The sequence below is a fragment of the Chelonia mydas genome, chromosome 2, assembly GCF_015237465.2.
Source record: "Chelonia mydas isolate rCheMyd1 chromosome 2, rCheMyd1.pri.v2, whole genome shotgun sequence".
NCBI classification, from domain to species: domain Eukaryota; kingdom Metazoa; phylum Chordata; order Testudines; family Cheloniidae; genus Chelonia; species Chelonia mydas.
The window spans coordinates 222,779,923-222,795,583 of NC_057850.1; the positions used below are offsets into that span (position 1 = coordinate 222,779,923).

General features: G+C 38.5%; 1 pseudogene; it reads left to right on the plus strand.

Annotated features, from left to right (window-relative positions):
* The first annotated feature begins 789 nt into the window (after positions 1-789).
* Positions 790-15,661, plus strand: part of LOC102943704 — a 45,574-nt pseudogene continuing 30,702 nt past the window's right edge.

Here is a 15,661-nt window from a genome sequence, read left to right on the forward strand (position 1 = left end):
AAAAATGTGATTGGTTTGTGTATAATTTATTACGAGAAAAAAATGGCTCAATTAATCTAATAAATGTTTTCAAATATCATTTCAATCCGTTGTATTGCTGCCTTACTATGGCTTCAGTCTCATCTTATTCACACTCCTATTAAAAGACCCCTGTACTCATTTTTAAAATGTTTTCAACTTTCTCAATCTTTGGAAAGTTTGAATTTTGATCTGATTCTGGAGCTGAACTTTACAGCCAAATACAGTTTCTCTGAAACATGGGAACACGCAGACTACATCCCAACCTTACCATGCAGCTCTAAATAGGTCTTTATGGGGATGAACTATGGCACGAGAAAAGAGATATCCTAACTTCTAATTCTTGAAAAAGGAACACCACATGTATTTATCACAGAAATTTTGAAGGATTTCTGTGACTTGGGGTATCATAATTCTCAGTATTAGAAGGACTTTTAAAGCTTATCCTAGAAGGAAAGGGACAAGTTATGCTTTTACTGCTGGTGCAGCATTTGCTCTCTAGAGAGCGGAAGACTTGACAACCTAAACATCTGACCTCTTTTTCACACAAACATGTCCCCAGAAAATCTGCACTGAACTGGCACCACTTTGCTTACCACTTGCATTTCTGTGGAAGAAGACTTTAGCCTCAGTAGAAAGAGATTCACTTACATAATCAAAGTTTGCTTTGTGAATTCCTGGTGTTTCAAAATGCCACACGTGACAGGATATTTCCTTATTTAGAAACTTCCCCTGATCCATCTGCCTTCAGAACTAAGGAGGCCCTACTAAGTAGCTCATTTCATATGGATCTTTTAGTTTGTGATAAGAACTACTGACACATCAGAAGAAAGCAATTAAATATTTGCAATGACTCTCTCACTACTCCTGGTTTTGCTCTCTCTTATCCATGAAACTATTCAGCAGCTGGGTAAGTCCATGTCCTACATCTGTTGTAAATGAGGATATGAAAGTGCTTCTCTTCTCATGCTTTTCCTGGGTCACTTTAATGCCCTTTGATGCAGTCTGATTATTCTTTATATTTTATTTCTGAAATTATTAATTTGAATGGCTTATAGCAATAGAATAGGGATGCAGCTCTGTGTAACTGAGATGTGAAAAACAACATCTTGTCTGCTTAACCTTAAATGCCTCACAAATGTTCCCTATGGCGAGAGAGACCAGTTCTGATTGAAGTCACCTCTCCTTTACACAGGTGTAATTCCTTTAGCTTCAGTGGAGTTATTTCTGATTGACACTAGGATGCATGAGAGGAGAATCAGAGACTCAAAATTGGATTTGCAATAAAGGAAATGTGTCTGGAACATTATATAGTGTTGCCATGCCTGGAGCAGAGACATTGTCCCCTCAGGTTATGAACAGACCTCTATGTCCACACAATGCCAGCTGGTTCTGCTCTGTGGAGCAGGGTAGCACTGGAATTTGACACAATGAGTTTTGAATGTATAAGGAATGTAGGGTTCAGCGTGAAAGATTTGACTAGAAATTGATATTTCTGAAAAATGAAGGTGGAAAGGTTCAGTATGGAGAATTAGAAATACTCTGTAGGAACCTTTAAAAAAAAATAACTGAAATAGGCAATTGGTTGACTTTCAGATTATTAAAAAAGTAAAATCAGACCAGGATAGCATAGTAAATGACAGAGAGGAGGTTAGATACTTTGTTGTTATAATAAATAAATGATTGCCAGTAATACAACAAATTGCACAACATTATTATTATTATTATTTTTTACAATAATGACACCAATGAATGGACAATCAGTGCAATGAAATTTGGTCTTAGGATTTGTCAAACTTTAAAATCTGAGTCTCTAAAATGGCGTTGTTGATTTTTATGATATATCATATTTAAAATATATAAATTACCAACGTTGTGTTTCAGGCTGTATAAATGTATAAGATATTACCACAGACGTTAGTCTAGTTAATAAACATACAAAGCAATTTTAACACACTATACCCAGTGATATCATCTGCTTGAAGTTATTTTGATTTCTCACAGTTCATCTTTGAAAGGCTTCTTGGAAAAATGTCTTATGCATTTTATCTGTGCATGTATGTGAATGATTGCTTCTTTCTGCATGCATGAGTGACACCTGATTTCTTTCTCCCCAGTTATCCATACTGCAGAAGAAATTTCTTCTTTCTGCTTAGGGTTTAACAGAACCTATAGTTAAGTGGTAAAAATCATGCTTCCTTCAGTAGGAAAAAAATCTACTCTTCTGCTTACAAACCCCTCTGGCCAAAAAAATGTTTTTTCTCGTGTTGTTTTACAGAAAGTGGAATATTTTTAATATATAATGAAGACCACAAACGTTGTGTACAAGCTCACAGTTCTAGCTCAGTCAGAACTGCCATTTGCAACCAGGACAATGAGTCACAAAAATTCAAGTGGGTTTCCGATCACCAGCTTTTGAGTGTGGCATTAAAACTATGTTTGGGAGTGCCTTCAAAGAAAGACCAGGTTGCAATCACTCTGAATCCTTGCAACAAGACAAGTGAACTTCAACAGTGGGGATGCAGAAATGAAACCCTGTTTTCACTTGAAGGAGAAGATTTATTTTTTCATTCTGGCAACCAAGAAGAAAATATCATAGTATCCAAGGGAGCAAGTGTAAAGAGCAAATGGAAGATCTATGGAAACACAGATGATTTGTGCTCCTGGGGCTATGAAGGTAAAGGTCTGAAAATTAATCCTTTTATTATTTTGCTAATTTCTTTGTGTATTTATTAGAGCATATGGACTCTTAAGCATTTGACCCCACAATCCTTGACTCAGTTTTGAATATGGATATATTGCAGAACTGGGCCTTGAGTGAACTGACCTTCCAAGTTGGTGGCTAATTTGAGAAAGGTAATTCTATCAAGTAAGTGTTAATAATGACAAAAGGAAAACAATGTGATTACACTGTAGATGCAGCGCTTAGGGAATGATGACTGCTACAACATGTAGATGAAATTAGATGGTGATCCAACAAAACACTTAAGCATGTGATTTGCTGCACTGGTATCTTAGTGATTGTACCTGCCTTCTTGACAAAGAAATGTGAAATTACACTGTGTGTAAGTACAAAGAGAACAGGAGTACTTGTGGCACCTGAGAGACTAATAAATCATCATCATCATCATCTTGTTAGTTTATTCAGCTACTCTGCATGAAAAATTACATTCTGCTCACTGGCTTATGTTTACTGGTCCCATCAAGTTTGGTGGCCCGAAAGGAAATTTTCTCCCATTCTTTCACTGTTTATGAATCTGGATGGAGAGAATACATTGAAAGATTAATTTATATTTTAAACCAGTTCATATGTAGAACATAAATCCATCTTAAAAATATTTTAAAAAATGAAATTAGTGAAAACAGCAAGTTCCCTCATTTACCTCACAAGTCAGTGCTCCTGGGAGTTTGGTTTTCAACGGCTGTAGCTAGTGATAGTTGTTACTATATACACTGACCTGGAGAATAATTCAGATGTTTTTCTCTCTAAAGTCCTGATTCAGAAAAGACTTGAGCAAATGTTTAAATACATCCCTATTCCAGAAAGATCTTGAGCAGGTGTTTAACTCCCATTTGTTCAGTGGGGCTTTGGCACTTGCTTAACAAGTCAGGCATGTGCTTAAGTGCTTTGTTGGCTAGGGATGCTTTTGTGAGTCAGCATCCCTACAGCTCCTTCACTTCCCAGTTTTCTTTTGATAATAATGGGCAGCAAGTGTGGAGAGACCTTGCCTCATATTGCTATAAAGTTATTTATTTGGGGTCCAATCTTGCAGTCTCTTCTCAGTCACAACACCTACTTGCTATAAGGGGGAGTTTTCTTTGTTAGTTTTAGTATTGCACTCTTCGCCATAGTATCTGAACAGAGTTGGGAGCATAGAAATTACCACACTGGATCACACCCAAAGTCCGTCTAATCCAGTATTGTCTCTCTGACAGTGACTAGCAACAAATGCTCAAAAGGAAGGCATAAGAACCCTGTAGAGGGCAGATGCAAGGGGATCTGCCCCACACATTAGGTCTTATCATGATCTCTAATGGTTAGAGACTGGCTAAAGCCATGAAGCATGATGTGTAATATCTCTTCCAAAATGCTTGTGTTTAATTATAGTTTCTGGATATTCTTGTTACCTGTGTAAACATCCAATTTCTTTTTGAATCTCGCTAGGTCCTTGGTCTCAGTAGCTTCCTGTGGCAGTAAGTTCTACAGCCTTTCTACCCATTATGTAAAGAAGTATTTCCTTTTATCAGTGTTGAATTTCCCACCTTTTAATTTCATTGAACGTCTCCTTGTTCTTGTGTATGAGACAGGGAGAACAGAAGTTCCTGATCTACTTTCTTTATATCAGTCTTTATTTTATGTACTCTTTCTTATTCATCTCCTTTCTATAGGAAACAATCTGAATCATTTCAATCTCTCTTCATAAGATAATTTTCTAGGCGGTTGATCATTCTTATTACCCTTCTCTGTACTCTGTCTAATTTTGCAATATCCTTTTTGACAGGGGATGACCAATACTGCAAAAAGTATTCCAGATGAGGCTGCACCATTCGTTTATATAAAGTTATTATAATATTTTTCGTCTTATTCTCCATCCCATTCCCTATGCAGCCTAGCATCTTGTTTGCTTTTTTGATTGCAGCTGCACAGTGAGCCAAGGTTGTCACCAAGCTGTCTACAGAGATGCACAGGTCCCTTTCCTGATTTGATACAGTTAATTTAGACGCCCGGGAGGTGTACAAGTCACATTATTGCCTCCAATGTGGATAACTTTGTGCAGTATGCATCCGATGAAGTGAGCTGTAGCTCACGAAAGCTTATGCTCAAATAAATTGGTTAGTCGCTAAGGTGCCACAAGTCCTCCTTTTCTTTTTGCGAATACAGACTAACACGGCTGTTACTCTGAAACCTGTCTTTGTGCATTTATGTACATTGAATTTCATTTGCCATCAGGGCGCTGTCACAGGGTAACTGACTTTCTGAGAGGGGCAGGCACCTAGCCTACCTAAGACAAGCTCCACTAAAGAGAATGAGCCAACCCAGATCTACCTGTAAGTAGTTAATTGCCTGGATGGCTGGGCTGCAGTTAAATAGCTAAGGAATACCTGGTCGTAATAAAGGGTTAAGAGGGTCCAGTCAGGAAGGTCAGCAGAACAGAAGAAACTTTCCTGAGGGAAGGAGCTTCTCAGAGAGCTGGTTGGAGAGCCCACCAGAAAAGATGGACTTAGGAAAGGTGCTCCTGTACGGAGCAGGTTCTGAGAGAGAAGGGCTATGAATGCCAAGTGCCTAGGGAGGCCCAGTTTCAGCAAAAGGACCTTCCCATACAGTGGCAGGAGGTCCTGATCACTGGGGAACTATGTGCCGCTCCAGAGAAGAGCTGCAGTGGTTTGACCTCTGCAGGGGCCCTGTGACCCGAGAAGGAACTATTCCTCAGGTGGTGTCAGGAGGCCTGACTCCAGAAGAGGATCCCAAATCAAGATCTTGGATGGAGAAGAAGGATGGATTTGAATGATGCAGACAGACTAAGATTAATTCTCACTCCCCAGCTAGACTTTAGAGATGAAGACTTCCCTGCATGGCCTTTTGGCCTTTGATTAAATAAATGAGACCCCCCACCCTGGAAGGGACACTGTTCACTCCATAAAGCCTCACTGAACTTACTGAGAGCCCGTAAGAGGAAACTGTGTCAGGCACGCACCCCCGCAGCTGCACACTGGCCAGCCAGGGAGTATGCAGGGTGACGCCAGCTTTGACACAAGTTAGCTCCAGAGATGAGGGCATGCTACAACAGCTGCTCAGTCATCTAGCTTTCTTAGGTGTTTCTAAAGTTTCTCACAGTCCACTCTGGTCCTGACTAACCTAAAAAACTTTGTGCCCTCTGCAAATTTTGCTACCTTGCTACACTGTTCACAAATCATTAACAAATATATTAGGCAGTACGGGACCTAGTATGCATCCTTGAGGCACTGGCCTATTAACCTTTTGCCAGGATAAAAATTGTCTAATCTTACTTTTTTGCTTTCTACCTCCTAGCCAGTTTTTGGTCCATGACAATATTTTGCCTAATAACCCAGGATTAGTTCGTTTCTATAGTAGACTCTTGTCGAAGGCGTTTTGGAAATCTATAAAAGTTATGTCAACTAGTTCTCTTTTATCCACTAATTTATTGACATGCTCAAAGAATTCTAAGAGATTAATGTACACAATGTACACAATGTTTCTTTGCAGAAGCCCTGCTAGTTAGACATTATCATATCATGATCTTCCAGGTGTTTCATTGTTCTGTTTTTCATTAGAATTTCAACCAATTTTCCAAGTACACATGTAAGACTTACTGTTCTATAATTGAGAAAGTTTAACCTTTATAATCAACTTCTTTTTTGTTAGGGAAAAATACTTTTCAGTGCTTTAATTATATTTGTTTGGGACAGTACAATCTTTTCTACCTCAGTAGAAGGTTATTTTCAATTTTAGTTTTACGTTTTCCATTGAGCTGTATACTCTTCCCTGTATTTGCTCAGTGTTCGTGGTCACTCAGGAACTGATGATTAGCTGGAAAACTGAATATCAATCACTCAGGCTTAGAGGGTATGTAAAGAAATTAGTCATTTTCATTGACTTCACTTTTTTTCCTTATGTGGTTTAAGTCTGAACATAAAGTCAATATTATTAACTATTTATATTTCATTCAAATTTCAACATATTTCTCCAGTTTTTTTATATATCCATATCTATAAAGCTATCTATCTATCTCTAGATATATACGTATGCTGTCAAGCAATTAAAAATTAATTGCAATTAATTGCACTATTAAACAATAATAGAATACTATTTATATAAATATTTTTGTGTTTTCCACATTTTCAAATATATTGATTTCAGTTACAACACAGAATACAAAGTGTACAGTGCTCACTTTATATTTATTTTTATTACAAATATTTGCACTTTAAAACACAAAAGAAATAGTATTTTTTAATTCATCTAATACAAGTACTGTAGTGCAATCTCTTTATCATGAAAGTTGAACTTACAAATGTAAAATTATGTATGAAAAATAACTGCATTCAAAAATAAAATGATGGAAAACTTTAGAGCCTACAAGTCTACTCAGTCCTACTGTCCACTCAAGCACTCAGACAAGCAAGTTTGTTTACATTTGCAGGAGATAATACTGCCTGCTTCTTGTTTACAATGTCACCTGAAAGTGGGAACAGGCATTTGCATGGCACTGTTGTAGCTGGCGTAGCAAGATATTTACATGCCAGATGTGCTAAAGATTTATATGTCCATTCATGCTTCAACCACCACTCCAGAGGACATGTGACTATGCTGATGTTGTGTTATGCTCAATAACGATCCAAAGCAGTGCAGACCAACGCATGTTGATTTTCATCATCTGAGTCAGATGCCACCAACAGAAGGTTGATTTTCTTTTTTGGTGGTTTGGGTTCTGCAGTTTTTGCATCAGAGTGTTGCTCTTTTAAGACTTCTGAAAGCATGCTCCACACTTCGTCCTTCTCAGATTTTGGAAGGCACTTCAGATTCTTAAATCTTGGGTCCAGGGCTGTAGCTGTCTTTAGAAATCTCACATTGGTACCTTCTTTGCATTTTGTCAAATCTGCAGTGAAAGTGTTCTTAAAATGAACCAACATGCTGGGTCATCACCTGAGACTGCTATAACATGAAATATATGTCAGAATGTGGGTAAAACACAGAGCAGGAGATATACAATGCTCCCTCAAGGAGTTCAGTCACAAATTTAATTAACGCATTACTTTTTAAATGAGCGTCATCAGCATGGAATTCTGTCCTCTGGAATGGTGGTCTGGAAGGGAAAAGAAGGGTCAGATGTCCCCACAGACACCTGTGGGGGGGTACATATTCGGCAGGGAACTGCAGCGGCAAAAGGAGCAGAATGTGGGGCCCCCAGGCGGCCCATGGCAGCAGCTCCTCTGGCGCAGCTGTACCACCTCCAGCCCTTCCACACAGCTCTGTCTTCTGTCTGGGGTCTGCACAGCCCCCACAGACAACAGGGTTCGGGGTGGGGGTGGGGGTGGGAGTGGTACTGGTCAGCCATGCCGGAGGAGCTGCCAGCGTGTGGCCTCACGTTCTTTTCCTTTCTCCACTGCGGTTCCTGGTGCAGCAGGAAGACAGAGCCACGCCCCCAGGTAATGTGGGATGGGGAGGGGATGGGGAGAGCATGGGGTCCCCGGGCTGGGGGTGGGGAGGGGTCACGTGGGGAGATCACGTGCCTCCACTCCCCCTTTAACTGGTGCTCCCCTCTGTGCCCCTCCCATGAGTCGCCCAGTAGTAAATAAGAAGCAGGTGGCAGTATCTCCCATAAATGTAAATAAACTTGTTTCCCTTAGAGATTGGCTGCAGAAGAAGTAGGACTGAGTGGACTTGTAGTCTCTAAAGTTTTACATTGTTTTGTTTTTGAGTACAGTTATGTAACAAAAAAAACCTCCCCTACATTTGTAAGTTGCGCTTTCATGATAGAGATTGCACTATGATACTTGTATGAGGTGAATTGAAAAACACAATTTCTTGTGTTTATCATTTTTACAGTGCAATTATTTGTAATAAAAAGAAATATAAAGTGAGCACTGTAATTTCTCAAATTAAATTTAGAAACACAGTTTGTAGCAGAAATGTGATTTGTAAATGTTAAGTTAGAAAAGTTTTCCTGTCAAGGCTAAGACTGTTTTATAAAATGAGTAGGCTAATTGAGTCTGAGAACTTGGGGAACTGAAATTTTCAAGAGAAGGAGGAATGAAAATTTGCAAGATGACCCTGGAATGTGATGCTGTTCGGAAGGCATTCTCCAGCACGTGCTATATACAGTAGGCCCTGCTTACATTTATATATTATCACTTCTGTATCTTTATCATTTTGTCTCCTTAGATATCTTTACATTGCTAGGAAATGCAAATGGGGCACCCTGCGTATTCCCTTTCAAGTTTAATAGCAAATGGTATAGTGAGTGTACAGATGCTGGCAGGACAGATGGCTGGCTCTGGTGTGGTACAACCACAGACTTTGATGCTGACCAATTATATGGATTTTGCCCACTAAAATGTAAGTTCTGCATTAATATATTGTTTGCTACAGCACAGTATTTAACAAACCAACACTAGCAAAATGTCACTGTTTTGCTAATGTTGAACAGTCTAACAGATAAAACTTCAGTATATGACTCATTCCCACATCCTGTTCTTCTTTGCAAGGCAGTAATACAAAATGTTGCATATGTGAATAGAAAAGGGTGCAATTTAAAAACAAAATAGCACGCAGTTCCTCTTACTTAAAATCTTGCTGAAAAGCAGTATATAAGAATGTACCTCATTTACACCTTCCTATATTGTACTAATAGTATGTACATTGCCAAGCATTGTGTAATCCTGCAACGAGACCCTGTAGTAATGGATATGCACATGAGAACAGAGTTACAGTTATTGCAGGATGCCTAGTTATGAATTTACTGACTCTAGAGACGTTAATATCTCATGTTGCAATAATCTAGTTTTATGCTTTCTAACTTGTGTGTTTTTTAATAAAACCCTCCATGAAAACCCGTTAGTCCCAACTTGTCTGAACTACTGCAACATTCTCCTTCCTCCACCATCTTCCCCACGGGCAATCTCTTAAAATTGCTGCTGCTAAAATGCTTCCTCTGCTATGGCTCTGCCTACATCAGTCCTTCTCCAAACCCTTTCCCTGACTTACCCTTGACTTTAACATGAACAACCAGTTTCTTCTCCTCACTTTCTCATTCACCACCTTACATCTCAGCTCTCACTGTCTCTCCGTTCTTCCCAAACTTCTCTTCCATAGTTGTGCCTTCTTCCATGATGCCTCTTATCCTTGAACTTCACTCCCTCTCCTATGGATTCAAAATGCTTTTCTATCATGATTCAGATCCCTGATTAAGACACACTTCTTCAAGTCCCTAGAGAGGGTGTTACAAACATCCAGCATAAAGGAATTCCCTCCATCTGCATTGGAGCAAACTGTTTCCACAGATTCACAGCCAACTCCATCATCAAGCCCTTCTAACCCAGTGTCCCCCACTTCACAAGTGGCAATAATTGCCAGATTCACATAATTGCTGGTGTGCTGACATTATTATCTTGTCTCCTTGGCCTACCTGAAATGTTCCCAGATTTCCTGTGGCCCTGGCACAATGATGTTTTACAAAAATATCAGACTCAGTTTGACTCCATAACTAATTTTACCTGGTTAGTCATTGTTACTAGTAACCAGACTGTATCTTTTGTTTCTCTGCAGGTAAAGACACCATCAGATTTTGGAAGATAGATCCTTCAACAGGTTTCCACTACCAGATCAACTCCCAATCAGCTCTAACATGGCACCAAGCAAGAACAAGCTGCCAGCAACAGAATGCAGAATTATTAAGTATCACACAGATGCATGAGCAAATGTATCTAAGAGGTAAAGGAACAACGCTCTAGAAAGCCCTGACTTGCATTCTGGGAATACTAGGCATAGTATTATAGCTACCTCCTGTGATAGTCTTTTTGGAGTGGTGGGATGGAGGGAACTTGTTTCATTTTCAGTGGTTAATGCTACTTCCAAGAGTTTATATAAAGGTGGTTAGCATGGTATGAATGGATGTATGTGCTGATGGTTCCAATAATGTCAAGAAATTTGGTATTTTAGGCTACTTTAGGAATCGTTGTCAGTGAACAGAAGAGCAGTTCTTAACCTCCAGTTTGGAGCAGGGCAATAATGAAATTGACCCTTTGTTAATGTGTTTTACGTTTTACGTTTCAAGGCTGAGTTTACTCTATGGAATCTTGCTCATGTTCACTTTGCAATTGCTGCCATAAATAAAGGCTTTATTTGCAACTTCTTGTCAAAATCTCAGCATGAAATGTTAATTAGCTTCTTATTAGCCTGTCTGAAATCTCTGCAGCAAATACATGAATAATCTACAAAGTATAATCTTTACTGACTGGTCCTGTCTGAAAATGGAATAGTGCAGCATGTCATGTAATTTCTTGTTTAGGGTTAACTGAAAGTGTGGGTTCTGCTCTCTGGACTGGGCTCAACAGGCTGGATTTAAAGAGTGGATGGCAATGGATTGGAGGCAGTCCTTTCAGATACTTGAACTGGGCTCCAGGTAGGTATAAACCTGTTGAATATTTAAAACCAGAATTCTGTTTTCATATTACCACAATGTATCTCAGCTAGGGCTGCCAAGCAATTAAAAAACATTAATAAGGATTAATTGTGTGATTGAACAATAATGGAATACCATTTATTTAAATATTTTTTGATGTTTTCCACATTTTCAAATATATTGATTTCAATTACAACACAGAATACAAAATGTACAGTGCCCACTTTATTTTTATTACAAATATTTGCACTGTAAAAAACAGAAGAAATAATATTTTTCAATTCACCTAAGTACTGTAGTGTAATTTCTTTATCATGAAAGTTGAACTTACAAATATAGAATTATGTAAAAAAACAAAACACCTACCTTCAAAAACAAAACAATATAAAACTTTAGCGTCTACAACTCCACTCAGTCCTACTTCTTGTTCAGCTAATCGCTCAGACAAACAAGTTTGTTTACATTTGCAGAAGATAATGCTGCCTGTTTCTTGTTTACAATGTCACCTGAAAGTGAGAACAAGCATTTGCATGACACTGTTTTAGCTGGCGTCACAAGATATTTACATGCCAGGTGCGCTAACGATTCATATGTCCCTTGATGCTTCAACAACCATTCCGGAGGACATGTGTCCATGCTGATGACAGGTTCTGCTCAATAGCGATCCAAGGCAGTGTGGACAAATTCATGTTCATTGTCTGCGTATACCACAAGAAGGACCCAAGACTTGTTATGGGTTTTAATCAGGACCCAACTTTATTATATAGATGTCTGGGACTACCCAGCAGATAAAGTGTACAGTGCAGGCAAATCCACGCTTATTCAAATCAATTCTCCAGGGCTTCCACGAGCTCCCCTTTGTTTAATCCATGCTTATTCAAATAAATTCTCCGGGGCTTCCACCAGCCCCCCTTTGTTTCCATCCAGGTCCCCCAGCCATGGCTTGGACCTTACCATCCACCACACTTGTAAGAGGGTTAAGGAGGGCTATGAGAACGGGGCGGGGGGAGGGGGGCGAGGTTGGCTCCCTGCTGTACCAATCATAGAAGTCCCCAACCCCCTCCCCTGTTCTGTTCCATTATCCATTCCTGTTCTGTTCTATTATTACTCCTTTCAAGTCCTTTACCAGGCCATTTATCTGGTCACTGGCTGCCCTCCCTATGGAGTACCTGCACTGAACACCTGCCCAACCTTACAAAATAAGTTGTAACATATGGCCTACCACCTTTTCTTCTCACCAGAAAAGGTCTTCCCAAAGCAGTGTGGACCGACGCATGTTCATTTTCATCACCTGAGTCAGATGCCACCAGCAGAAAGTTGATTTTATTTTTTGATGGTTTGGGTTCTGTAGTTTCTGCATCAGAGTGTTGCTCTTTTAAGACTTCTGAAAGCATGCTCCACACCTCGCCACCTCAGATTTTGGAAGGCACTTCAGATTCTTAAACCTTGGGTCGAGGGCTGTAGCTATCTTTAGAAATTTCACATTGGTATCTTCTTTGCATTTTGTCAAATTTGAAGTGAAAGTGTTCTTAAAATGAATATCCTATTATTGATTCACGTTGTCCTGGAGACCCAGAACAGAAATATAAAAGGCCCTCAGATGCAGGGGGTCTTTTCTAATATGCACCCCCTCTCCCTCTGCAAAAAAGCATCATTCACTGGAGTTAAGTACATCTCTTCAGGAAGGCACAAGAGGTGCTTGATGCTCAAAGACTCACTTTGGCATTAGACTGCACCCAGTGAGAGATTGCGGGGAAGGGGAACTTTGAACTGACGATGATCATTAATAATAACCTATAAGATAATAGCCTGTGCATACAGAGTTAGATATAGATATTTGTTTTTATTTAGATGGTTACATGTGGTTAAATACTCTTGGTAGAAAGTTATAGTGTGTATGTGTATTCGAATAATTATTTTTTATTATATATACTTTTAATATATTTAATGTTATTGTAGATAGGTGGAATCCAATTCCATTCTGGTTAAGTAAAATCCCTGTTATGTTTTGTTTTTGTATTTTTTGACTACCAGGTGTATTACTTTATCTATTAATAAATAACCTTTTATCACAGTATAACCCACCCACCATCACAGACAGACACACATACACGTCTCACCTGCTGAATACATTATACCACCACTGTGACAGACAATTGCTAAATCTAGGTCAGTGGTTTTGGGACAGGGTAACCCTTTCATGTATTTCAAATTATAACACAATACCTTTACTCTGAGAGGTCAGTTTACACATGCATAATTTTTACTGTGAACAAAAGCTTGTTCAAGAATCTATAGAAGACTACAATATTCCAGTACTATAAATGTTGAGTTAACTTCTGTCCTGAGAGTACATGGATGTAAGTGAGGGCAGGATCTGGCTCATTAACTATACTGCTAAGCAGTGGTATCAGCATATATTTCGACTTCTCTTGTAAGATATATCCGTTATAATATACTCAGAAATGTATAGGTTTCAGAGTAAAGTGAGCTGTAGCTCACAAAAGCTCATGCTCAAATAAATTGGTTAGTCTCTAAGGTGCCACAAGTACTCCTTTTCTTTTTCAGAAATGTATGTGGGCGCCAACCATAAAAATAGATTTGCCTTTCCCATAAATTCAGTTTTTCTTGTTTCAAATCCTATTATGATGGGATTTTTAAGGTCAAAAGGATGATGGAACTGAATGAACCTCGAGTACAGATGTTTTTCCTGTTCCTTAAACCTGAATACTACATATAGATATTTCTAAGACTGCAAATCTGAGTTTGGATTGAAACTGGGGAAAAAATGAGAATGTCCTGGTTAACATTCATCGAGGAACAAGCTCCCCAGACATATTTAAAACTCAGAACTGTTCTTGACATACAGGGAGATTCTCTTTTTTTGTGTCTTTTTTTCAAAGGAAGTCCCTCTCCAGAGTCTGGAAAAATCTGTGCAGCTTTAAATCCTGGAAGAAATGCTAAATGGGAAAACTGGGAATGTGATCGGAAACTTGGCTACATTTGTAAAAGGGGAACCACAAGTTTAGATTCTTTCACTGTTCCCTCAGGTAAGTCAGTCAATAAAAATAAAGTTTGTTGATCTGTAGTGTAGCATTACAGGCTGCCAAGGTGAGCAGATACAAAGATAAAATGGATTTTATCTATATGAAATTATGAACTGTTTTCAACAGGCAGGAATTCTTTTCCTAACATACACATACACTCTTCTGTTTTGTTGGTTTTCATTTTGCAACCACTCTGCCCTTTACCCTGTTTAAACATCATGGGCTGGATCTTCTGACCCACTGGCACAGCAGTGAGTAAAGATGGGGGAGGAGAAAAGGAACTTAATACCCACCTTTTCCATAGCATTTCTGCCAAAGCGTCACTGAAATATTCACAAGAGTGAACATAAGAAGGGGAGAAGATGGCTGAAACAAAGTGAATAGTTTTTTCATAAAGGGGCAGAAAGTAAGAAGTGAAAAAGCAAAGGAAGAAAAAAGTGCACATCACAGAGGTGGTGCACAAGTTATTTTAAGGGAACAGGGCTTTTTCTTGTAATTTTTCCCTATATCCATATCTGGGAAGTTCAGCTAGTCCCATATATGGTCTGATGTTTCTTAGTGAAAGCATCTATTTTAAAAATACTCACTCCAAAGGCATTCAGCGTTAGATTACAACAATTTCTGATGTTCAGTTAACTGAGAATCAGTTATGAAATAATATAAAAAAAGATGTCAATACCTACAGATTACTTAGCTGTCACATAGGAAAATCTTACATCTGACATTAAAAATAGTAGCTATATTCAAATGTGTACATCTTACAAATTGTAAAGTGCCCTCTTTTTAAAGTGTTTTAAAATGTTCATATTTTTAATCTTTCATTTGACTATACTGATATTTTCTATAGCAGATTCTCCATGAAATATTAGACCTGACTTTCAGACTTTTGTACAGAATGAAAGCAAATACAGCCAATTTCATTTACTTTGTTTTTTTAATTATGCTGATACATTGTTTAATTTCAGATGATTTGGGGCCTATTAAATGCCCAGCTGGATGGATGTAATATGCAGGTCACTGTTACATGATTCACAGGGAGCCCAAAATATGGAAAGAAGCCTTGACTTCTTGTAGAAAGGAGGATGGTGATCTGGCCAGTATCCACAGTTTGAAGAGCACAGCTTTATAGTGTCTCAGCTTCGGTTCAGTGAGTATTTTCATGGGACAGTAATTTGCCTCTGTTCATATTTATAATATTCCACTTGGCTGGTTTATATTGTTTAAACTAAAATGTCTGTAGCCAAAGAACATAGATCAGAATTCACTTGACATATGGAGGGGATAGATTTTATTTGATGAAATGATGAAAAATAAAATACAGTTGTACAATATGGAACAATTTGAAAAAAAATCTCAAAATTATAATTGAAATTTCCTTTCAAGGTGAACAAAACATTTCATTTGAACTGAAAAATAATTCTTTTGACTTTTTGATTTGCTGAAAATTAAAAA